At 47.0% G+C, this 26,037-nt stretch overlaps 1 protein-coding gene across 2 annotated transcripts in view; it reads right to left on the bottom strand.

Moving 5' to 3' along the window:
* The window catches only part of CCDC93 (coiled-coil domain containing 93), a 1,008,240-nt gene that overhangs the window by 794,436 nt on the left and 187,767 nt on the right, over positions 1 to 26,037 (bottom strand). The gene's annotated exons all lie outside the window — the stretch shown is intronic.

Here is a 26,037-nt window from a genome sequence, read left to right as displayed (position 1 = left end):
CAGACTCTGATGTTTTGACCTGTATAGAGCTACTGGCTGTTTTTGTTAAAAGCTGAATTTAGACAATTGACCAAACCAGCAATCCATGGAAGACATAGCAGTCAAACATTCAAGTAATTCAAACATAATTGAGTAACAATCGAACACGAGGATGCTTCTCAATATTTTTTGTGTACATAGGTCAGAGCTTGTTACTCAGAAATTGTGAAAGCCACATGTAAATGGCAGCTCCCGGTTCACATAAATCTGAGCTCAGAGAATAAGTATCTGCAACTATTAACAAGCATAAATTAAACTTATAACTGCTTAAAATCTGGCAAGGGGATGGATATTCCACAGTCCAAAGTTTGGTTGAGGCATGGAAATATATAAGTTATTGGGGAAGGTCAGGTGGGTGTCCACTGGAAATTTTGGGAAGAGCTACAAGGTCCCCTGAGTAAGGTTATTCTCAAACACTCCGGCAACGTTAATTCAGCACCTACATTTAGCTGGAAATGAATTTGAGTGAGCATGTAATTTAGATATGCAAAGTGTTTCCCAGGCATAAGGTAAGGAGATTCTCCACTCGGAAAAAGTGTTCCTTAAAAGAAAAGGGCAGTCTCCTAAACTCTAAATCATATGGCTGTGATATTACAGGACTGACAGACAATTGGTAGAAGGAGGATAAAAGAAAAAAAAGGTACATTTGCAGATCTACATTGATGTCCAATGCCCCACAGAAAAGCAAAACACCACAAGAGACAGCATTCACAACAGTTTCAAAATAAAAGCAAAACTCGATAAAGATCCATCGTGTATATATAACAAAGAAGCACGTGTCAAAGTATTTATTTATGATGAGAAATAAGTTCTTGGAGAGGGTCAGATATAGTATCCGTTCATCACTTGGCCGATGCTGATAACCTATCTTGTAAGGTCATGGATTTCACTCTGTTCTTTGGCCCTGGTCATATTTCCTTCAATGTGCGTATGCGGATGTGCTCGCCAATTTTCATATACAACATCAACTTGAAAGATGAATTACAAGACTTTCTGGTAGTGAACGCGTTACAGCAGCTGTCCTATCTAGACGAGAGTACATATTAAAAAAAATACTCAGGTTCAAAAGTACTGTAAAGTAAGGAAAGGAAAATCAGAGTCAAAGCTACCTACTGATCTACTGGGAGACCTCCCGGTAGGCCTCGGAACGGGTGCCACCTGCATTTTTAACATTTACACCTACGCAATTCAGCTGTGACTGGTTAACTGATGCACCACCTACATCAGTCTCCAGTAACAAGAAACGAAGCACATATGAGCAACTTTAGAATATTTTCTACGCTCTATCCTGCTTTCCCTTCTTTGTCCTACGCCACCAGTCAGTAACACAGAACACAGGCAGAGGTACAAGGGGCCACCGTATACTTCTCTAGAAAGTGGAGATGGTGAAGGTCTGGTAGCTTAGAGAGTAGTGTGGAAGCAAGCCTAGAGTGGGAGGGGCAGGACGCACTCCGTCCTCCAGCTGGGGTTCCTGTGCAGTGCTCCTTGGCCGTCCTCACAAACAGCAGCAGAAGCAGACGTCCTGACCCATCAAAGCTTCAGGCAGAGGAGCAGGTGGTGGGTGGACTGCAGTTGTAAAAACTCTACAGAAAGCCCCCCTAGTTTATTAATGTTATTGCCAGGGCATGTCCGCAGCTATAGTAGTTTAGGCAGCTTTAGCCCGCGTAAGAAACTCCAAAACACGTGAGCATCAGCCTTGGCATATGACAAATCCATATGTTTGGCTGCTTGCACTGGTTTTTGTTTATCATACTGCATGTGTTGAGTAAGTGATTACTTCAGAGCATGACCAGCTTCTACAGTGTTATTCAGTACCAACCTTGGTATGCATAATCAACCGTGGCGTACTTCAGCAAACCAATAGCACGTATCAGTGATAAACATGGTAGATGAAAAAAAAAAAAAAAAAAAGACTGGAATAATTGAGAAACAAAAATGGCACAGTAACAGTTCTGGGCACCACCCAGGCACATGCACAATCCTTACAACTAGGAGCAACAGTACTGCACTGAGGGTCACCATAGCCATATTCGGCACCCACAGCAGAGCGGGAAACAGCATCGAACAAATATTCTTGATTAACAACTCCCTGGCATGTGATGGAAACAATTGTGTTATTTCTTTCTGACTGGATCCACTCTGGGCTAACTTTGATGAGCATTTGATCTTCTTTCTGATGTTCTACTAAAACAATCTCAGTTGTACAGTGGCACAGAATATATGATGGGATTTCTTTCTATGTGAATATACGTCAAATAGACATGCTTTTTCCTATGACAAACTTTTCCTGCTACACAATTGCTAACGCGTCCGGTCCTTAATAAGTAAACTTATAAGGGGACGCGTATAGGTCAATGAACCTTTTGATTCGCATGGAGTATCCTAGTTACAGTGTAACCAATGTTCATCAATAATCAATACACAAATCAATAACCATTTGCAAAACATTAATCAGCAGTTAATAACATCGCACCATGATGTTCACTCATGAATAACCACAACTCAATATACTTTTTATCAATTTTATTTCCCTATTAGTTACAATACTAAGTCATGGGGTTAATTCAAACTTTATTCAAAGCAAATCCATATTAATTCATTAGAAGGCACCAAAAACATAATCTAATCAAAACTTGCATCAGAGAACATTCTAAAACAGTAGCATAAGTCAATAATTGAATCAGGAATGAATAAGTCAACATGAATAGCGAAGTTCAGCAAATCAGTTCGTCAATTAATTGTCTCTGCATTTGTCAGCGTCATAAGGTAGGGACCTCACCTAATCCAGATTACCATCTGCATGTGGGATTTCATGTGAAAATAGTTTTAGAAAATAAATGTGGAAAAACATCTAGCTAAGAGAAAAAAACTTATAAAAACAGCTCAGTTGGTACCTAGAAAAACAAAGGCACAAAAGTTAATTCAGTCTCATTGTCATAGCTACCTATCCACGATATGGATGAGCAACAAAATCAGTCTTCGTCTTCAGGTCATCAATCGATCAGCATCTCATCAGGCTCTCAAGAGAATAAGCCCAATGACGGAATATTTTTTAACATCCACGCCTAACCTCCAACATCTGAACATCTGAAGTTTTGCACAAGGCCTGGCAAAACTAGGCCACAACTTCGGCTAAGTTAGCTCTACAATATAATGCAAAACACACATTATGTGTCTCAATATTACATACTACTACATTGTTTTCTATGCATTTTCAACATTTCACATATTTAGTCACTTTTTAATATAATTTGTGATCAGTGACAGCCACTCTTCGAGGGCACATTTTCAAACGTACACATTATTTTTCTACGTTAATTACTCAAACTACTTAAACATTCATTAATAATTTCAAATTAGTACATCTGCGTTATCACATTCATGATTAGCACGGACCAGCACAAAACATTTAGAGACATAAATGTGTATTCTGAATGTATTTCTGACTGTAAAGGAACAATGCTTATTTATGAGGGGGAAGAACTTTAAACTATTGGATAATTTAATGAGCTGTAAATCACCATCTAAATCATTTGAAAAAAATAGATAGGCTGTCTTAAACAATTGTAATGGACATGCTAAGAAAATAATGAATTGACATTATGTCCATTTAACATTTGGAGGTTCGATAGCAGGTACAGCACTTCTTTAATCTCACCCTCACACACTATTCGCTCAAATTGGCTTAACTTTAGCTCAGATGATCTTCCTTTGTTTCAAAGCATGATTGAGCGCATAAACTTTTCAGGTCATGCTCCATGACAGATCGCTATCCATCATAAAGGATGTGTTTGACATATTCCCAGATCTATTTTTGACCTAAAATTTCTTGAGGATGCAAATTTCCAAGATCAAATCTTGCATCCCTACAGCAGTCTTCTCATCAGTTATACAATCTCTTTTGCAGCCTGCTTATGGCAGTTCTCTCCTATCCGATATTCCTCACATCAATCTAACCATGCTAAAAAGTGCCCTAAATGTGGCAGCTCAACTAGTAACTGCCTGCCTACAAATTTGAACATATAATGTCCATCCTCCTCACACCAAAATGGCTCGCAATTGAAGCTACGCATTTTTCAAACAAGACCCTACAAAAAAACCTATCTGAAATACAAACTAGTCAGATCAGGTGGTTCTTGCTCACTCTGAAGTTCTAAATCCCTCAGTCTGGAATCCTCTTCTTTGAAAAAACTCTTTCTGGAATCCACTTCTTAAAACAAAAACACAAAACAGAATCAAGAAACCTGTAAAAGTCCTTCTCAGTGAACGCACAAACGCCCTGAAACTTCATTCTGCGGGGCACAATGCAAATCCCTCCTACCACAACTTCAGGAAAAACCTAAAGGACTTACTCTTCTACTGTCACTATCAACCATGAGCGGAACTATCTCAGACTGCAAGAGGCAGAAAAATAATTATTCTTAGAACACACCCAAGACCTCTCCTTAACTTTTGAATACCATACGTGTTACAATATTGATTCCCCCGCTTGCTTATCCTATGCGTGCTTCTTTTCCACTGCACTTATTTGATATGGCTTATTTTTTTCCTTGTTCCGCTCCACCCAAAGTACTAGCATAAGAGGAAACCTATTTTGATTTTGTGTGTGTGTCTAATTTAAAAGGTTGTTAGGCTATCACCCCCTTTTTAAATGTGTCTTACTGACCAGCCTTCCCTGTTTAAGTTGACACTGATGGCTCAAATTTCTAAAAAGGTTTTACTGTAGTTTTTCCTCCCACACTATTTGTGTTCTTCAAGTATACAGACTCCTGACCTTCGCAGTGAAGGTGCCACAACTGCTAACACTTTTGTGAAAACACATGGTATGACTGCTAACACTTTTGTGAAAAAGCATGGTATGACTGTCTGCCCAAACAGCAAGACCATGAATTTAAAGTGTTGGGAACCCACGATGAACATTAAGTAATGTGTGTTAACAGTGAGACCTGAGAGATGGAAGGCCCAGGGACGCAAGCCAATTGCCTGCATCGATGGCCAGCAGGACTTTGCTCAGGGACAGTATCCTGAACTCGTCCTTCTGAATTAACCGGTTCAGGAGGCAAAGGCTGAAGATGGGTATCAGTCAACCATTTTTCTTGGATATAAACCCCTGTAGCTCTTTCTTCCAGTGGGAACACATCTATATCCCCTTCCATCAGCAGAGCAATGGTCTCTGCCTCTAAATTAGAGGGCTGAGCTAGAGAGCACAAGCGGGTGGAAGTCGGGCAGTCTGGAGGAAAGGACAGGAAGGTAATTAGCTGAATAACCTTTTGATCTGTCATCATGATTTCCTATTTGATAGAAAAATGGGAGACGCTCCTCTCCAGAGAATGGCCGAGTAAGGGGGTGGGGAAATACATTTTGAAGCAACAAAGCCAGTAGAAGATAGAGGGGACTGGATCTGTTGCTGCCATTGATGATGGTTTCTCATTGATCCACCTCTGCACTGAACAGAGCGGTACATTTTTCGGGGTGTCTGTATCAGCTGCAAAGGTTGTCTCTGTTGAGACTGGTGCCCTGCAGTAGTACCTAAGCTTCCTGTAATGTTAGTGGAATCGCTTTACTAGGGAGACCAACCACAGAAAAGGCTCTGCTGCTCTTAAAGCGCCCCAGAAATGAGTCAGCCTTCTCAATGTACATCCACTTGCTATCAAAGAGCATGTCCTTTAATGTGGCTTGGACAGCCACAACTAAGTCCATGGATCACGTCCAAGCATAGAGGCATAAAGTCACAGTAGTGCCCATAAACCAAGCCTTGGTCTCTGTTATGATTAAAGCCACACACGTCAGGGTCTGTACTGAAACATCCAAACCATTGTTAACTGGCTGTGAGAAAGGCTTATTCATGAGGTCAGGGAAAATGATGACTGTCCGTTTTGCAAGTTCCCAAAGGACATGAAAATATTGGTCCATAAGGCATACAGCATTAGCCGTGTGGAGTGCAAGACTGCTAGGAGCAAAAACTTTACGGCCCATAAATTGCAGCTTCTTAGATTCTCGGTCTGGAGGAACTGTACAATAGGCATTCGGATTTAATTTTGCAGAGAAGGCTTAGACCACCAGACTTCCTATTGAATGGTGTAATGGCAACAACTTTAAATCATCCTGAGCATCCTGTTTGTCGACTAGCAATTTGTCAGTCGATTACAGCGCACAGTAAAGGCTACGACAGTGCCTTTTAAAAGGGCAGTAGAGGTTCTATAACTGCAGTGGAGGGCTGCAATATTTCAGTTAAAATGTTGAAGTTGGCCTTCCCGGAGGGCAAGGACAGCTCCAATACTTCTGATGTTTTTCCTACCACTTAGTGAGATGAAGAAATTGATTTTGAAAGGCTTGAAGGGTATGAGATAAACCCTTTTTGGAAACGTGCCTAGTTCACTTGAATTTGTAAATCTCGGTGAAGACCAGTATTGTAAGAGGGGAGGAAATTATAAATCTCGATTGATTGTCCTCTGTAAGTCCACAGTCTTTATAAGGCATGACAAGAACATCATGGCTGGATTCAAAAAGGTCTTCCATCGGATTAAGTATGTGGGTCCTGTCAAGCAGGTGAGCCAAGGGCTAATCATCAAAGTAGGTCTTAACTTTCTCTTTTGTCACTTGCACAATGGCAATTGAATTTGAGAGCTTCATAGGCACCACTTAAATCAGATCAGAGGGAAACACTGGCACTGTAGGTTGTGTCAAACACATGGTGAGAGAGGGGAGGGGGGTGCCTTGGAGGCACTCACTACTGTTGAGGTGAAGTGGTCCAAGAAGGGGCACAGAGTCAGGTAGGCTTCTGAGTCAGTGTCACCAAACTAGAAGGATCAGGCTCACCTTTGAGAGGGGTCCATAGGATAGCAGATCCACCTTGAAAAGATAAAGCATCGCTAGTCAGACCCTGCCACTTGCACAGGGTTAACTGAAGTACTCAAAATGTCCCATGTTTCTTTTTTAGCTTTCACCTACTGTGATGCACATTGTTTATACACAGTGGGCTTTCAGCCCACCCATTTTACCATTTGTTAGCTTCAAAGTAGCTCTGATTTCCTTATTTCTTGTGTCCTCGTGTGCCACGACTTGCAAGTGTCATATCGTCTTGTGTATGACCCTCCCCTGGAGCAAGGACCAAGTATGTGTGTCTCTCCACTGCTCTCGTTTTTGGAGCTACTTTTTTTTTTATTGTGCTTAAAGTCTGTCTCCCATATCCCCCGTCCATGTAGCTTTTCTTCTCTCTCACTCCGTACCCAGTACTCTACGCCACTGAACTCTACTCTGGGCTACTGTACTCTGCACCACTGCACTCTATGCCACTCTATTCAATGCCACTGCACTCTAATCTGCATCACTCTATGCCACTGCACTGCACACCACTGTGCCTCTCTCGCAATCATTATATGCCACTCTACTCTATGCCACTGCACTCTAAACAACTCTGCTCTTCTCTGCACCACTCTAGATCACTGCACGCCACTCTGCTCTTTTCTGCGCCAGACTACACCAATGCATTCCACACCACTCTCCTAGTCATCACTACGCAACTGCACCACTCTATGCCACAGCTCTCTACTCTGCACCACTACGCTCTGTTCTACATCACTGCACTACATACCGCTGCACTCTACTCTGCGCCACTGCACTCTACTCTGCACCACTCTATGGCACTACACTTGATGACACTCTATGCAACTCTGCTCTTCTCTGCACCGCTCTACAGCACGGCACTCCATGCCACTCTGCTATTCTCTACACCACCCTACTTTAAGCCACTCTACTCAATTAAACTCTGCTCTTCTTTGCACCACTCTACACCACTGCACTCCATGCCACCCTTCTCTTCTCAACACCATTCTATGCCACTGCACTCTGCACCACTGGACTCTATGCCACTCTAGTCTCCTCTGCATCACTCTATGCCATTGCACTCTATGCGACTTCATTACACACCACTGCACTCTACTCTGTATCATTCTACGCCACTGCACTTCACGCCACTCTATGCTCCTCTAGTCTTTTCTACACCGCTCTACGTCACTGCACTCTACACTACTCTGCTCTTCATTACTCTACACCATTGCATTTTATGCCAAGGCACTCTACGCCACTCAACCACTCTTTGCATTGCACCACTCTACACCACTGCACTCTACAACAGTCCACTCTTCTCTGCATCACTCCATGCCACCCTACTCTGCACCTCTCAACTGCACTCTAGGCCACACCACTCTACACCACTCTAATCTACTCTATACCACCGTACACCACACCACTCTACTTTACACCCTTGCACTGTACTCTGCACCACTCTATGCCACTGTACTCTACACCATTGTACAATACGGCACTGCACCCTGTCATGCGAATCAACTATGCACCACTCTACGTCACTCCACTTTGCACTACTCTTCTCTGCGCTCCTACACTCAACTCTGTGATACCCCATTCTATGTCACTGCACTTTACACAACTGCACTCTAATCTAACTGCACCATGTCACTCTACTCTGCACCAATCTATTCTATGCCACTGTACTCTACTCTGCACCAGTCTACTCCGCACGAGTGAACTCTATGCTGTTGCACTCTTCTCTGCACCACTGTACTCTATGTCACTGTGCACCACTCTACCCCCACTGCACTCTAAGCCACTCCACCGCAGTCTACCCCGTGCACTATAAATCACTCTGCTTTGCACCACTTTTCTCTACATCACTGCACTCTGCCACTCCACACCACTCTATGTCACTCCACACCACTCCATAAAGTACCACTCTACCCCACTCCACAAAGCGCCACAATACATCCCTCTATGCCACTGTAGGGTACCCCACTTCATGCCACTCTACTCTATGCCACTTCACACCACTCTATGCCATTCCACTCCACTCTTCGCCATACAACAGTATGCCACACCACTCTAAGCCATTCTATTTCACTCCATGTCACTCCAACCCACTACATCATTCCACGCTGCTGTGTAACATGGCAAAAAAAATTGTCAACACCAATAGCTTTCACGCTGACAAAACCTATTGGCTTTGCTAATGACTGCCTTAGTGTGGGAGCCTGAGGTGATGACAAGGAGCAGCCCAGCGTCGCATGATAGTGTCTCTACTCTCAATGGTCCTGGAAGTGGAGCTGCTTCCTCTAGGAAGAAGGTGATTTCTCCTTCCAATAGCTTTTTTGTGTGTTTCCTGTGAGATTATCATTTGGGAGATTGTAAAGTGAAGATGAGCAACTGTTGAGAGTATCCTGGTGGTCTTTAGGCATGGTGTCCTACTCCCTGAGGGCCTATGACACAAAGAAAATAGTCTCAGGCCCAGGGGTCTTATTTGGATCCAAAACACCACATTAGCTTGTAACATGGTTCTAACAAGGACATGATCTTACAGCGGGAACGGCAGGGTTTTAACATTGAAGTCCTAGACACTTGTATCTTACTTAGCTGAAATGTTCACCAATTGTGTCCAAGAAGCACTGCAAAGCACACTAGATATGTGTTGATGAAGCACAGAAAAAGCAGAACGGATGCCAGTGCACTGGTTGGCACTTTTTATACTTTGGTGATATTACATCTGGGGCAGAATCGCACGCAATGTAACGTGAATCTAGAGGCTATTTCTGATGAAAAAAGTGTGGTCAATGGAAAATATTCATAAAGTTAGGGATCTGTAGTTAAATGTAATCAACAGAATATTGAAAGAACATTCTACACACAACTCGACGCCCACACCTTTGGCCTACTCGCACCCACCTGCTAAAGCTCCCTGCTTACACGCATCTTTCCAATACACTGCATACTCTAGTCGTGTTCACCTACTGTCACTCCAACACTGCTGATTTAAAAAGTGAGATGCAAACTTTGCTGGGAGTTTTTGTACGTTTTTGTAAACCTTTCCCGTTGTTTCGTGCGCATATGAACGAACATCTCTGCAGCCTGGTTTTGCCTTGTGTAGCGATATTTTACTAAATGTCCGCTTACTATTGTTTTTTTCCAGTTTTCTTCTGCTATTTAACAATAGTAACCATGAGAAGTTTTTTTTTCTCCATATAACGCTTCACGAAACACTTAAACCCCTGAGGCGGGGCATGAAAGGATTTCAAAGCCATATTTTGATTTAAGTTCCCTACTACTAGGAAACTACCCAAACTGTTCACATAGCACTTGGTTTCGAGATCAAGTTATGTTCTAGTTTAAATTTTTCTAACTGCCATATTTGTGCACTAGCAGCTATCCACATATCAGACTGCCACGTGGCCAGTGAAGAAAGCAATTTCGGAAGAATACCTAAAAAGAAATAAACTTTGGAAAATATATATCGTCACTGAAAGGAGGTACCAGAGCTTATGCTCAAAAATAAAAATTAAATGTCAGCTTGACAAAATAAGAGAAAATAAATAAATGTTATCTGAGCTTTTGGAAGATGCACTGGAAACGATGCAGAGGAAGTAGTTAATGTCGTAGTTATTCGAAATAAATCTTCAAATAACATTTATAGTAAACAGCTGTGAGGGTGCCAGGTCAGCGATCAGCAAACTCCCGCAAATCATTTTATGGGCTGCTGCTGACTATAACCAGTGTCAAACATCAGGTAAATGAAAGTTAGTGTGCCATAGTGCACAATAATCCAGTTAATTGTCAGATGTCCCTCAGCAGACCGAGGATTGTAACATCCCATCCTGGAAATTACTTGTTAGAATTCTGAGACAAGTCAGGCTTTCTAACAGCTGAACCCAATGTGTTCACAGGATGAGGTAATTTCCCACCAAGTGCATGCTACAGCAAGAGGTGGGAGTGATGCTGATCCCTGGAGGGTTGGGGTGGCACTGTACAGCTGTGGCTTACCGTGGCAGCACACGAGAGAGGAGACAAGAAGGATGGAAACAAAGTGGTAAAGAGACGGTCTATCAGAACAGGGTCATTTGCGAAGGGGTGAGTGTGTGATTTCTATCTGTCACGTAACATGTGGTGGATGTTGACATCGCAGGAGCACAACAAGAAGGCTGCAGACTTAGCAGAATAGTGTCTCACGGGAGCTTAAGGAGAAGTTTCGGTACTTTTCTGAGTTACCATCTCAGCCAGCCAAAGAGGTAGAGAGATGCCCCTAAGAGCCTGGGAATGTCCAGGTGGAGATGGAAATGAAACCACACACGATACTTGTGTAGAGAACTTTCTTAATCTGGTAGATAAATCTTGACATTGTGGCATACACTATGTTAGAAGGTAGGCTCTATACATCCACTGGGCTCCTGTAATACAGAAAAAAGCATTTGCAATGCAATAGGTCTGACATCTGCTTGAGTTAGGGATATTTGCGTTTTAAATTCATAACTGGACTTTTCTTGCCATATAAATTGGTTAACTCTGCCTCATAATTTGGTCCTTTCCTGCCATATAATTCTAGTGGCCCTGTATATAATTAAATCACTTCCATTTACCTTCTTCATATATCTGAAGCAAAAAAAAGAAAATATTGCCATTTAGCATCCTAAGTTAAATCTCCCATGTTAATTCCAATACTGCTTTTGCCACCTCACAATCAGAGTTCCTGGCTGGCTAACACAATTTCCAAAAAAAAGACACAAGACAGCCATGGAGGAGTAACAAGAGAAATAAACTAGAAGGGTCAAATTAAGGCGGTCATTACAACATTGGCGGTAAAAGCCGCTTACCGGCGTGCAGAAGAACGCCAACACACCGCCACGGCCGCGGAATTCCGCCACAGCTATTATGACCCACAGCACGGAATCCGCCAAAATTCAGATACCCACACAAGTCCGCCACACCAAAGGTCAGTGATAAACTGGCGAAAACAAAACCTCCACCATTACGCCAACAGAAATACGCCCACACTATCACGACACACGAATCCATGCGGCGGTCTTTCAACCGCGGTATTCCATTGGCGGTACACACCGCCGCACTCAAAATACACACACACATACAAAACACGGCCACATTGGACATTTCGAAATACACACACCTGATACACACACACACACACACACCACTCCCACACACCCAATACAATATAAAACACCCCCACATCACCCACAAACCCCTACGACAACAATTGAGAAAGAAGCAGAGAGAGAGACACCACCATCAACAATACTAGCATCCACAAGCACACAACACCATCACCCACATAACTTCCACGCACCTCACACAACACCCCACTACATATCAGCACACGTATCACCACACACACCACCCCACACATCACCCACACCACCCCATGGCACGGCAAAGACACCCCAGGTGCTCGGAGGATGAGCTCAGGGTCATGGTGGAGGAAATCGTCCGGGTAGAGCCACAGCTATTCGGATCACAGGTGCAGCACACCTCCATTGCAAGGAAGATGGAGCTATGGCGAAGAATAGTGGACAGGGTCAACGCAGTGGGACAGCACCCAAGGAATCGGGATGACATCAGGAAGAGGTGGAACGACCTACGGGGGAAGGTGTGTTCAGTGGTCTCAAGACTCCACCTTGCGGTTCAGCGGACGGGCGGCGGACCCCCACCTCCTCCCCCACAACTAACAACATGGGAGGAGCAGGTCTTGCCGATTCTGCATCCTGAGGGCCTCGGAGGAGTAGATGGAAGAATGGACTCTGGTAAGTCAAATCTTAACTATTACATCCCCCACCCTACCTGCATGCCATCACATACACCAACCCTCACCCCCATCACTCCAACTCCTCACATATGTCCCAATATCACAAACCACACATCCCAACACCAAGCCCTGCATGCAACAACAAAGCATGGACACCCATCACTAAAGCATGTCCACTGTACATACCCATACACCCCCCTAAACCATCATCACACAAGGTCCCACACAGGAATGCAAGCACTGGGGTACACGGTCACCCACCCATTGCACACCATGCCACACACAGATGTAATAAGCATCCTTTTATACCCCTACAGGACCCCTACCCAACTTCACCGGTCAGGAGGGTTCACACATGTCCACACCACCAACAGAAGAGGCCCACAGTGATGACAGCACCTCTGTCCAACTGGATCTAGATGACCAGCCTGGCCCATCGGGGACCTCGGGACAGTCGGTTCCCATCACACAGTCACAGGCCACTACAGAGCTTCCCCCCTCTGGAAACACCAGCACAGCACCCACCCAGCGGGCCCATACCTCCGTCCCCAGGACACGTCAATCAGCAGTGTGTCCACCACTACAGGGAACCCAGGCTAACCCACCACCCCAACAACAGGGACCTGGGGGCAGTGGCAGTGGGCACACAGTCCAGGGGACGGAGGCACAGGAACACAGGGGAACTGGGAGGGCTGCTGTGCGACAGGGGGAGGACAGGCCAAGGGAACCCACTCTCCACGAGGCCCTCTCCAACATCATGGGAGCCTACCACCAATCCCAGGAGACGATGGCGACGGTACTGGTCAAGTTTCAGGAGACCCAGCGCCTGCAGGAGGAACAGTATATGGACTTCAGGGAGGAACTCAGAGCCATCAATTCCACCCTGGGCACCATCGTAGGGGTGCTGAAGGAAGTACTCAACACCAGGAGGGACACTGTGGCACTACAAGGGGCCCCTGACACTAGCCTGGACGATGAACTGCCCACCACCTCCGCCGGCGCTAGTGGACAGGAGCACCACACCAGCACCCCACCCCCTGCAGAGGAAGAACCACCCCGCAAACAGTCCCTGAGATCCAGGACAAAGACAGAGAACGATGCCAAGACCCCGCTAAGAAATAAGACCACCCTGAATGTCATCCTTCTGTCCCACTTTGTCACCCTATCCATCCCTAAACTGCCCCAGCTCCACTTCCTATGCCCCTTTGGACAATGCACCTCTGAGACTAATAGCTTGGACTCTGCCATGGACATTCATCCACCATCCCCCCTCACCATTTTACAAACCCCTCCAATATTGAGCCCTTAAATAAACACCCTTAAAGCACAAAACAATCTGGAGTCTGTCTGTGATTTCGAAAATGTGTATTAGCAATTACAGTGACAAAATGCTCTTTCAATTGTAATGTCAACATACCCATGTCACACAGCTGTAGTCCATGAGGAATCAAAGCAGATGTCACAGAGTGGGACCCACATCTGTGAAATCGTAAGGGAAAGTCACAACTCAGTGACCATACACTGGGTGAAAACGACAGAGAGTAGAGAGGTAGTAATGTTAAAGTACATGTAGTAGGCAGGTTTGTATTCTTACCTGTGTTTCACTGATAATATTGCTCGATCGCTGAGTCCCTGTTGTCCATGTCTTCTTCTTCTGCTTCCTCGTCTTCACTGTCCACAGGCTCCACAGCTGCACCAACACCGTCATCTGGACCATCCTCCTGCAGAAAAGGCACCGGTCATCGCAAAGCTAAGTTGTGAAGCATACAGCAGGCCACGATGATCTGGCACACCTTCTTTGGTGAGTAGGATAGGGATCCACCTGTCATATGGAGGCACCGGAACCTGGTCTTCAGGAGGCCGAAGGTCCTTTCTATAATCCGCCGAGTTCGCCCATGGGCCTCATTGTAGCGTTCCTCTGCCCTTGTCCTGGGATTCCTCACTGGGGTCAGTAGCCATGACAGATTGGGGTAACCAGAGTCACCTGCAAATGGCGAGGGACAACTGTTAGACACACACTAACCTGTAGGGATATCCCCAGACCCAAACAACCATTCCCAATGTCTTGCTTCCGAAAGCTCACCTAATAGCCACACACCGTGCCTCTGGAGTTGACCCATCACATAAGTGGTGCTGCTATTCCGCAGGATGTAGGTGTCATGCACTGAGCCAGAGAACTTGGCATTCACATGGGAGATGTACTGGTCTGCCAAACATACCATCTGTACATTCATGGAATGGTAACTCTTCCGGTCTCTGTACACCTGTTCACTCCTGCTGGGGGGACCAAAGCCACATGGGTCCCATCAATGGCACCTATGATGTTCGGGATACGTCCCAGGGCAAAGAAATCACCTTTCACTGTAGGCAAATCCTCCACCTGAGGGAAAACGATGTAGCTCCGCATGTGTTTCAGCAGGGCAGACAACACTCTGGACAACACGTTGGAAAACATAGGCTGGGACATCCCTGATGCTATGGCCACTGTTGTTTGAAATGACCCACTTGCCAGGAAATGGAGCACTGACAGCACCTGCACTTGAGGGGGGATTCCTGTGGGATGGCGGATAGCTGACATCAGGTCTGGCTCCAGCTGGGTACACAGTTCCTGGGTTGTGGCACGGTCAAGCCTGTAGGTGATGATCACATGTCTTTCCTCCATTGTCGACAGGTCCACCAACGGTCGGTATACCAGAGGATGCCGCCATCTCCTCACATGTCCCAGCGGACGGGGCCTATGAAGGACAACAGCGAGCACAGAGTCAACCAACTCAGAGGTACGTACCCACAGCTTATACAGAACACAAATCATAATCCAAAATGTGGCCTGTATGTGTGTTGAGTCTAGGCCTAGGTATGTGTGACGCAGTTAAAAATTAAGCCATGTGGGCCCCTGAAATGGCGGCTGCCTGACCTCTAAAGTGGGACAATGGGATGTGAGGTAACTGTGCTGGCGTTGTACACCGTCGAGGGAGGCGGTCGAAGACCGCGGCGCAATGCTGCATTGGTTAACATTGGACCCTATGGGCCCCAGGAGCCAATGACGATGTACGCCGGCAGTGACGGTACGCACCGCCGCGGATGTGACTGCCATTTTCTATCTGTTCAATCACTCGATACCTGATCTTCGACAGGAGAGGACCTACACTGCAAGTGCTGCTGTGACCTCGGTCTGGAAGAGACAATGGCTCAAGTGTCTGGGGAAAGGGCCCCTGCCTTCACATCGAAGGAGTTGGAGAAACTCGTGGATGTGATCCTCCCCCAGTACACGCTACTCTACGGTCCTCCAGACAAACAGGTAAGTACACTGGGAGCATGCTGTATGGGCTATGCCTGTGTGGAGTGGGGTGGATGTAAGAAGGGGGGGGAGATTGCGGCGTGCATGAAATGACGGTGAGTGCATGTGCCACATGACAAGGGTAGGGATGGGGGCCAATGACTGTGACGGTGCAGTTGGTAATAACTTTTCCTTTCCCCCTGTACAATTCATGTAGGTCAGCGCCCACCAGAAAAAAGATATGTGGCGTGCCATCGCCAAGGACGTCCGGACCTTGGGGGTCTACCACAGACGGAGCACCCACTGCCGGAAAAGATGGGAGGACATTCGCCGCTGGAGCAAGAAGACGGCGGAGGCCCAGCTGGGGATGGCCTCCCAACGTGGGAGGGGTGCCCGTGGCACCATGACCCCCCTGATGTTCAGGATCCTGGCGATGGCATACCCGGAGTTGGATGGGCCCTTGAGGGCATCAGAGCAGCCACAAGGGGGTGAGTACACTCTCATTCTGCTGATTCAGCGTGCAGTGGAGGTTTCTGGGTGGGGGAGGTGGGCTGTGGGTTTCCCTAGGCCAGGGCAAGTTTCTTAGGCAAGGTCCCTCCGTAAGGCAGGCCATGTGGCACCCCACCCCACCTCTGTAGAGTGCCAAGTACACCTAGTCATGCCCCTGGGTCATCCATGTGTGCAGATGTCGTCCATAGACTAGTAGGCCATTTCCCAGGGATTGAACAGTGGAGCCCAAGAGCGCGGCGTAGTGCAGCGGGATTCTGTGTCTGTCATGTCCGCCAACGGTAGTGGTAATGCAAGCACTCAACATGTCTTTGTTCTGTCGCCCCCCCCCCCTTTTGTGGTCTCCCTGTTCTTGTGTGCATTAGCATCATCAGGCGGAGGAGCAGTGGCACCGGAGCACGAGGGGGCTGCATCCCACATGGCCATGGAGGGCCACACGGACTCGGACTTCACCAGTGGGACGGAGGGCGAGGGGAGCTCCACGGCGGAGACAGGAGCTGAGACCAGCGACACGGACACGTCCTCTGATGGGAGCTCCCTTGTGGTGGCGGCAACATATGTGCCCCCCCATCTACAGGTACAGCCGCCACCCCCCCCTACCAGCACTGCCCTCCCAGCAGCCCCTCAGCCTTTGCCCCGTGCCCGCTCACCTGGGAGGGTGGGCATCACCTTCGCCCCAGGCACCTCAGGCCCTGTCCCTGTCACCCCTGCTGCCCTCAGTGAGGAGGCCATTGACCTCCTCAGGTCCCTCACTCTTGGGCAGTCTACCATTTTGAATGCCATCCAGGGTGTAGAAAGGCAGTTGCAACAAACAAATGCATTCCTGGAGGGCATTCATTCTGGTCAGGCGGCCCCTCAGTGAGCTTTTCAGACTCTGACCTCAGCACTGAAGGCAGCCATTGTCCCAGTCTCTAGCCTCCCCCCTCCAACTACCTCCACCAAGACCCAATCCCCTGTACCCCAGCCTATCACAAGCACACCTACAAACCAGCATGCACACACGTCAACACACAAGGAAGCTCTGGCAAACATAAGCACCACACATCCCACAGGCACTCACGCAAACATCACACACATGCAGCCACTCCAACATCCACTGCCTCCACAGTGTCCCCCTCCTCCTCGTCTCCCTCCTCCCTCCCAGTCTCGTCTACACTCACACCTGCATGCACTACACCTACAGCCACTACTGCCATCACCAGCACACCCACCACCACACCCCGCTCACGTGCAGTCACCACCCCCACTACCATTCACACGTCCCCTGTGTCCTCTCCCAGTGTGTCTGTGACGCCACCTCCCAAAATACACAAACGCAGGCACACACCTACCCAACAGCCGTCCACCTCACGACAGCCTCCAGCCCATGCACCTTCACCCAAAGTCAGCAAACGAACACCTCCTACAACCACAACCTCTTCCTCCACTCCCAAACCCCCTCCAGCTACCCGTCCCAGTGTCTCCAAAAAACTATTCCTGTCCAACCTTGACCTCTTTCCCACACCTCCCCCACCCCGTCCGTCTCGTAGGTTCAGAAGTAGCACCTCAGCCACAACATCTCCAGGACCAGTGGTGCCTGTAGTCACCGGAATCTGGAGTGCACCGGCCACCAGGGCAGCCAGTGTGGCGCGGAGCCACAGCACGGACAGTCCCCCACCTGTGAAGCATCAAAAGTTGGCCAGTGCCCAGCGGGAGAGGGGGAAGACTCCAGCCACCAAAGCCGCTCCCAGGGGTCCTGGTGGGAGTGTGGAGTCAGCTGCGACACCTTCCAAGGTGGGGAAGGGCCACAAGAAACCAGGATATCCTGGGAAGAGCAGCACGGCTGAGACCACAGCCATCATCCCCGCTGCCCAGGATGCCACTGTCATCATCCCCGCTGCCCAGGAGGCCACTGCGACCATCCCCGCTGGCCAGGAGGCCACCGCCATCAACCCCGCTGGGCTAGAGAGGACCGCCAGCACAAGCCCCGCAAGGCTAGAGAGGACCGCCAGCACAAGCCCCGCTGGGAAAGAGAGGACCGCCAGCACAAGCCCCGCTGGGCTAGAAAGGACCGCCAGCACAAGCCCCGCTGGGACAGAGAGGACTGCCAGCACAAGCCCCGCTGGGACAGAGATGACCGCCAGCACAAGCCCCGCTGGGAAAGAGAGGACCGCCAGCACAAGCCCCGCTGGGCTAGAAAGGACCGCCAGCACAAGCCCCGCTGGGACAGAGAGGACTGCCAGCACAAGCCCCGCTGGGACAGAGAGGACCGCCAGCACAAGCCCCGCTGGGACAGAGAGGATCGCCAGCACAAGCCCCGCTGGTCTAGAAAGGACCGCCAGCACAAGCCCCGCTGGGACAGAGAGGACCGCCAGCACAAGCCCCGCTGGGACAGAGAGGATCGCCAGCACAAGCCCCGCTGGTCTAGAAAGGACCGCCAGCACAAGCCCGAGGACCGCCAGCTCAAGCCCCGCTGGGCTAGAGAGAACCGCCAGCACAAGCCCCGCTGGGACAGAGAGGACCGCCAGCACAAGCCCCGCTGGGACAGAAAGGACCGCCAGCACACGCCCCGCTGGGACAGAGAGGACCGTCAGCACAAGCCCTGCTGGGACAGAGAGGACCGCCAGCACACGCCCCACTGGGACCGAGAGGACCGCCAGCAGCTGAGTAACTGCAAAGGAGCCCGCCGCCTCAAGCACCGCTGAACAGGGCACCGCCGCCTCAAGCACCGCTGGCCTATGAGCACCAAAGGCACTGACGCTACTGAGTCCGTCACGAGCAGGATGCAGTACTCTGGGCACCATGCCCCCTCCAGAACCAGTGGAGAGATACATCCACTACCTCTGTCCTTAGCAGGATGAAGCACTCTGGGCACCATGCCCCCTCCAGAACCAGTGGAGAGATACATCCACTACCTCTGTCCTTAGCAGGATGAAGCACTCTGGGCACAAGGCCCCCTCCAGAACCAGTGGAGAGATACATCCACTTGAGACACTGTGGCTTTGCACTCCCCAGGATTGAACAGTGGGCAACCCACCCACTGTATAGACTTGTGAGACTGTGGCTTTGCACTCCCCAGGATTGAACAGTGGGCAACCCCCCCACTGTATAGACTTGTGAGACTGTGGCTTTGCACTCCCCAGGATGGAACAGTGGGCATGTGGCCCTCTCGTGGATTTCGCGTCGTGCACTCAACCGGCTGAGGTGCCCCCCCCTTTCGCTCCCCCTGAGGTGCCTGTTTTCTTCCTCTCGGATCCCCCTGCAGTGTTCTCTCCGTCATGGTCGGGGATCTTGTGTGGGCCTCGCGCATACCGTGTGGGCCCAGTGTTCCACAGACTTCATTGGAGCACTACCTGGACTCATGAGCTTGGTGTATATTTTGTTTATGGTGTATATATATATATATTTTTGCCTACTTGATTTTAATATATTACAATGGTTACACTCATTTTCGTTTGTCTTTGCATTCTTCCGGAGGGGGTTGGCGGGTGTAACTATCATGTATAAATATGTATTAGTGTGTGTGTTGTAGTGGGTGAGGGTGAGGGTGTTGCGTGTTGTGTGTGTGTGTCGCTATTTTTACCCTCCCCTGTGTCATAGGTGCAGTACTCACCGTGGTCTTTGTCACCGGCGTTCGTGCTCCTGGTAGAGGAGCAGGAAGACTATCGCAGGGAGAATTTGGAGTTCTGGCTCCATGGTGTCCTGGTTCCTCGTGGGGTGTGTAGAGGTGAGCATTTTCCCTTCGGATTCCTGTTTCCGACGTGTTTTTATCCGCTGTGTATCCACCCCGGAAAATGTGGCGGATTGGTAGGTTGTGATACTGTGGGTGGTACTTTGTCTTCCGCCTGTCTGTTGGCGGTGACCGCCAAGCTGTTTGTCTGTACCGCTGTGGCGGTCGGACTGTTAAATTAGCTGTCTATGTTGGCGGTTTCCACCACGGTCATAATTCCAATTCTTTTACCGCCAGCCGGTTGGCGGTCTTACCGCCACTTTAACACTGTCCGCCAGGGTTGTAATGACCACCTACGTGTGCTCAAACAGTCATAGTGTAATAAGGATCTTTAATTGGCCTGAATTCTGGTCATAATTGCAATACAGAGAGATTAATAAAAACATATACAATAATCATGTAAACCCAATAAAAGCCTTTATCAGAAACAAACTTTTGGCATTAGACTGTAAAGCTCAGAACAGACCATAGATTACACCACAATGAAAATAACATTTGTAAAAAACACGGTCATGTAACCATATAGTTACCCCTAGAGGCCATAACCACATGAAAAGAAAATGTCCGAAAGTAATGCACTGTAACCATATATTTAGCCCCTAGAGCGCATAGCACATTACACATTTTCAGGGCTAGTAGGCCTGCTGCAATTAAATTACAAACAAGGCCTTTAATACACAAACTACTGCCAGTTGTAAAAAAAAAGTTACAACCTTGAGAGCGCTTAAAAGGACACTGAATGGTGGGAGGGGTTATTCATTTGGGGCCCCCACTAACCTAGTGTGGGGATCCAGGGATGATGTAGGCAGAAAGAGTACATTGTGGTGAACGTTTTGAAGGTGGACCATTGTCTTAGGACCACCACAGGCTGAGTTAATGAACAAAAATGTTTTGTAAAAGTAATGCCCAGCAAAGTATTATGGCTGAGTTTTTGTGCCTGCTGATACTGTAGTATGTTGACCGTAATGCTCAGAACAGCCAGTAGAGGACACCACAATAGAAACAGCACTTGTAAGAAACATTGTCATGTAACCATATAGTGAGCCTCTAGAGGGCATAACCAAATGAAAACACAATGGTAGAAAGTAATGCAGTGTAACTATATATTTAGCCCCTAGTGGGCGTAGTGCATTCAACACTTTGAAGGCTAGCAGGCCTACTGCAATGATATAACAAACAAGGCCCTTATAACAAAATTACTGCCAGCTACAACAAAAAAAAATTCCTGCCATAAAAGAACTTAAAAAAACACTGAATGGTGGAAGGGGTTATTATATTGTGGTCCCTCTTACCTAGTGTGGGGACCCAGAGATGATGTAGACAGAAAGAGCACATTGTGGTGAATGTTTTGAAGGTGGTCTCATTGTCCTAAGACCACCACAGGCTGAGTTAAGAGCAAAAATATTTTCTAAATATAATGGCCTGCAAATTATAATGGGGTGAGTTTCCTGAGTGCAGTGAATATTGTAGTAGCGGCTCTCCCGCTGTGTAGGGTGAGCCGCTTAGAGGATTTTTGTGTATTTTTTTTTAGGTAAAGCATTTATAAATTGCAAGCTATGGAGCGTGAAGTGGAGAGCCAAAAGAAATTACTCTGTTTAGGTAACAGTGTGAACAATGTGGCCAGCTCTTCAATACCGCTGATGGAGCTTACAGTGTTCTGTGCTGTGAGCACCATGGACCACGAAGGGGAGAGACAAAAGAAGAAAAAAAATACTTCATCCACGCTGAAGTATATCGGCAATCGTGCAATAATCTATGTGAAAGGGTCAGTCTGCAAGGCAGCAAGGAAACCACCCCAAGGCGGGACAAACGTACAGCATTTACCAAAGACATGAAGGGATTTTTAAAAGGCAAGCCCACAAATGAGTGAAAGTGATGGGCATGAGGTGGGTGTGGTTAAAAGCCCACTGAATACTTACAACAGGTTGAAAAGCGCTTGCATGCTCAACCTAAGAAAAGGGAACGCTATAAGTCCAAACGGAACTGTGATGGTTGTGAGGTATGACGAGAACTTTAGAAGGAACAAACTAAATAACCATGCGTTACACTTGGCCACCAAGCTTCAACAATGATGGTGGGAGGCAAAGAGCAACTTCAATGTAATGTTTGGAGGCATGGGCTAACTTTACTCCTGTAATAAAGTGCTCAGCTTCTCCTTAGAGCAAGGCTACACTGTCACACACATAAATTATTGTGTAACTATATCTTATTGAGTCTCGCTAAAGACAGCTTTTAGATGATTCCCAGACCTGTTGTAATGAACAAACAAACACAGGCAAAGTGTAGCTTTACTGTGCATATTCATGCTAATACATACGTGCACAAATGTAAAGACTATTAGTGTTGTAGCATGCAACCTACCTCATTTGGTGCCTCCTTAATTTGTGCTGTGTTTGTTAATAGCTAGTAATAAACAACGTTTATGTTCCTATCTGAAAAGAAGCGCAATGTGCTTCAGATAAACAAGGATCTTTACACAAAAGCCTCACACTGGCAAAAGTTGATTGCTTATTAGTCACGCAGAAGTCTACCACCTACGGAGCATCACATCACAAGTTGGATGGCCATTTTCTCAATGCAGTGTTTGTGAGCTCACTAAACTGAGTTTTTGCCACAAGTAGTTACCAAATAGTAAGTAATTCTAGTGTGCTGTTGTGCTTCATCACCAAAAGGCAGACACGACTGGTGGATCCAATGTCATCCATTCATCATGGAGAAACCTATGTGAAAGAAACAATAGCTGTCACAAACCAAGGTAGCATACTTCATCATTGGGCTACCTCCTCACAGGGCGGGCGTTGCATACCCAGTAGGTATCCAAAAAATTGGGCTCTTTTGTCCTTCTGCCTGGTACTTGCCAGACCTCACGTTACTGCTCTTTTTGAGTGGGGTAAGGGGGAAAGGTAAACTAGGTAAAGGTGTAGCCAAAATTGGCTACGGGCTCTCCCTTGTCACTGTTTTTTCTGGCCGAGTGTCTGTGCCAAGATTAAAAACAGACCTGAACCAATTAGACATAGTGATGATTCAATGGTTTTACAGGACGGTCAACATGTTTCATGTCCCTAATCGCCCGAGGGGTCATAGTCTTTTCATCAGGACCAGAAACAACCCTAATCTATTGAGATGGGTTTTGTTTAAAAATAGAAAATTACTGGTGTCCTATAAAATGTGCTCAATTTACCTCAAGTTCAATAAAATGAAATTAAAGTGTAATAACAATACAATTCATGCCCCATGACTGATTTGGTCTGCACAAAGGGTCCCTTAGGTTAAAATCGTAGATGCGGACACTCAACTGGGTGCAAAGGGAGCGCGACGGATCCCTACTCTGCTTCCGAGGCCCCTGAGGTTTTAAGAGCAGCGTTTATGAACTCATAGTTCTCGCTGGCAGGCAGCTAACAATTGTCTCTTGTCTTTACTGCAAGTTATTCATCCCACAATTGACACTCTGAGCTTGTACTTGCACATCGCATTTGTACAGCAGCCTCTTGTGCTTTGTATATGGAAAAAACATATGAGCCGGCTTATCCACAATAGCCATGGGAAGGAAATCAGACAGTTTAGGAAAACAAGTTTTCTTTTTAGCGTAGCGAGAACCTCGTCCGATCTTCAGAAGACTAACACAACATACTCAATTAGTTGCACTGCTGAGGCGATTTTTGCAACTCTGACTCAATTAAGACTTTGGTACTCGGTTAACTCTCTGTCCTCGAGGGGGCAGTGAAATCTTCAACTGTACAGCTTGCCCGCACTGAAGAACCCCAGGAGTTCTGCTTAATCTGCACAAAAAAATGTCACTATTCAGCAGAAAATGGCCTCGTTGGCATGCCTAAAATCCCTGGTGGTTGGTATTAGCTCTCTGAATAAGAACTGAATCGATACTGCACGCATTGTTTCATTTCTACATCACTGTAAGGGAACAGCATGTGACAAGCAAAAAGGCTAGCACATATTTTTAAACAGGAAAAAAGAAGTTACAATGTTCAAAGAAAGGTCTTTTGGTTACATTTCAAACAGAGTAAATTTTTTGTTTCATTTTTTAAAAATATCCTTATTCATCAAACAATATCGGTAAAATTAACACAACAGCCTATGTGAATTGCAGTGCAGTTTACTGTCAAATCAGCAAATAATATTATTCAAAGTTATTTTTAACAAACCACCAAAGACTCCAGCCTCTGTAGCTACGAACCAGAATACTTACAATAAAATATCAGTACGTCTAAAAGGTGAACACCGCACAGATAGTAAAGATCAAAATAAGTGAGTTACACATTGACGTTGAATGATTAATAATACAATTTGATTATTTTATTGTGAAAACACATTTGTGACCCTCTTTTTCTAATATTCTAATACAGTTATCTCTACAAAATGATCGAAATTATAATCCACAGAACAGGAAGAGTGCACAATTGATCTTACCACCTACTCTCATTGACACTAAAAGCATAAATGCAAAGTAATTAGTTACCTAGAGATAATTGAGCGATGTATTGTGTCAAACGCGGAGCAAGTCCCTCATTGGCATAGCACTAGAGGTGAAACGTATTGTAAAGGATTGGGCTAGAGGTCTGGCTATAAAAAAACAATCGAAAGTGAATTCTCTTTATAGTATGTCCATCTAACCCAGCCGACAGCGCCACCCGGGGGCTCACTGATGTAAAGCTTGTCAAAGTACTGAGCAGAGATCAGGCCATGCTGCAGCAAATGGCCAGAACACGGGGCGCTTAACAGAAATGCATGCTCGAATGCAGTACTTAGGTAAAGCCTTACCAACCAGCCTCGCCGGTAAGACAGAGTCTCTTTCATCATCAGTGGTAGGGTAAATCAGGACTTGGGTGATACTAGTGTTTGTGCCTAAACCTGGATTCAGAGATGTGAAATTGCTGCATTCTGCATTCCCCCTCACAAATTCCACGGGGTATAACCTGGAGAAATTTACTTGCGGGAAATAAGTTGGTAATTGGAAAAATATGCAGGCATCAGGTAAGGGAAAACCACAGCCACGTGTTATTACCCCCTCATAGGACGTCCTCGTCCCAATCATTACTGTATGCCTCCAGACAGGCCCCTAACATGCCAGTCTGTTTTCTATTCTTTTAAATAAAAGTCCCTCCCACCCCTCCCCTTGCCTGCTTGTTTTCCTGTCCGACAACAGGTGAGAGAACGCGCTAGGCTATTCGCGGGATGTTACTTTGTTTTGTTTATAATGTTGTTCTTTTAAAATGATTGAGTTTTTAATACTGCAGTGTTCGGGCACACGTTGCCTTACCATTGGGTGAGTCATTTTTGCTCACTTTGAACCGCCGGGGGCTGCGCTCCAAGTGCTTGGCTGGGGGCGTTGCCTGCTGTTCAGATGTGGGCGGACAAGTGCTGGGTGGTCCCGGCACCACTTGCTCCCCCTGGCTGTGCCCTCGGAGTACGGGGCTGCAGAGCGGCAGCGGCAACTTGTCACCTATGCTGCCAAAGTCTTGTTGCAAATGAGACTTAGTTGCTGGAAGACGGGTATCAATAAAGAAGTTAATGCTTTAGCATGGCTTACTTCCTGCTTGACTGATCGATTCTATTGTTTGTTTCAATGAAGCCTGCTGGGACACCTGGTTCTAAAAGGAAGCATTTACACCTTCTAATGGCGGTAGTTGAGGTGTTTCAGAACCAGCTGCTGGGGGTGAATCTGCTGATTCGTACCCACACTCAGGTGGCAAGCTGTTATTTGAATTGCCAGGGAGGTACGCGGAGTGCCCCTCTGAATCATCTGGCCTCGCTGATTTGGTCATGGGGGAGGCTCATCTCATAGCGATGAGGGCATTCTACATTCAAGGTCAGCTCAATTACATGCCGACATCTTGAGCAGCAACTTGCCTTCCTCGGTCCTGTACATTGTCTGTGCCCCTTGTCAGA

This window comes from Pleurodeles waltl, chromosome 3_1 (genome assembly GCF_031143425.1).
Source record: "Pleurodeles waltl isolate 20211129_DDA chromosome 3_1, aPleWal1.hap1.20221129, whole genome shotgun sequence".
NCBI lineage: Eukaryota > Metazoa > Chordata > Amphibia > Caudata > Salamandridae > Pleurodeles > Pleurodeles waltl.
The sequence above is the reverse complement of the archived record's forward strand: the minus strand, read 5'-3'. Positions and strand labels throughout refer to the sequence as shown.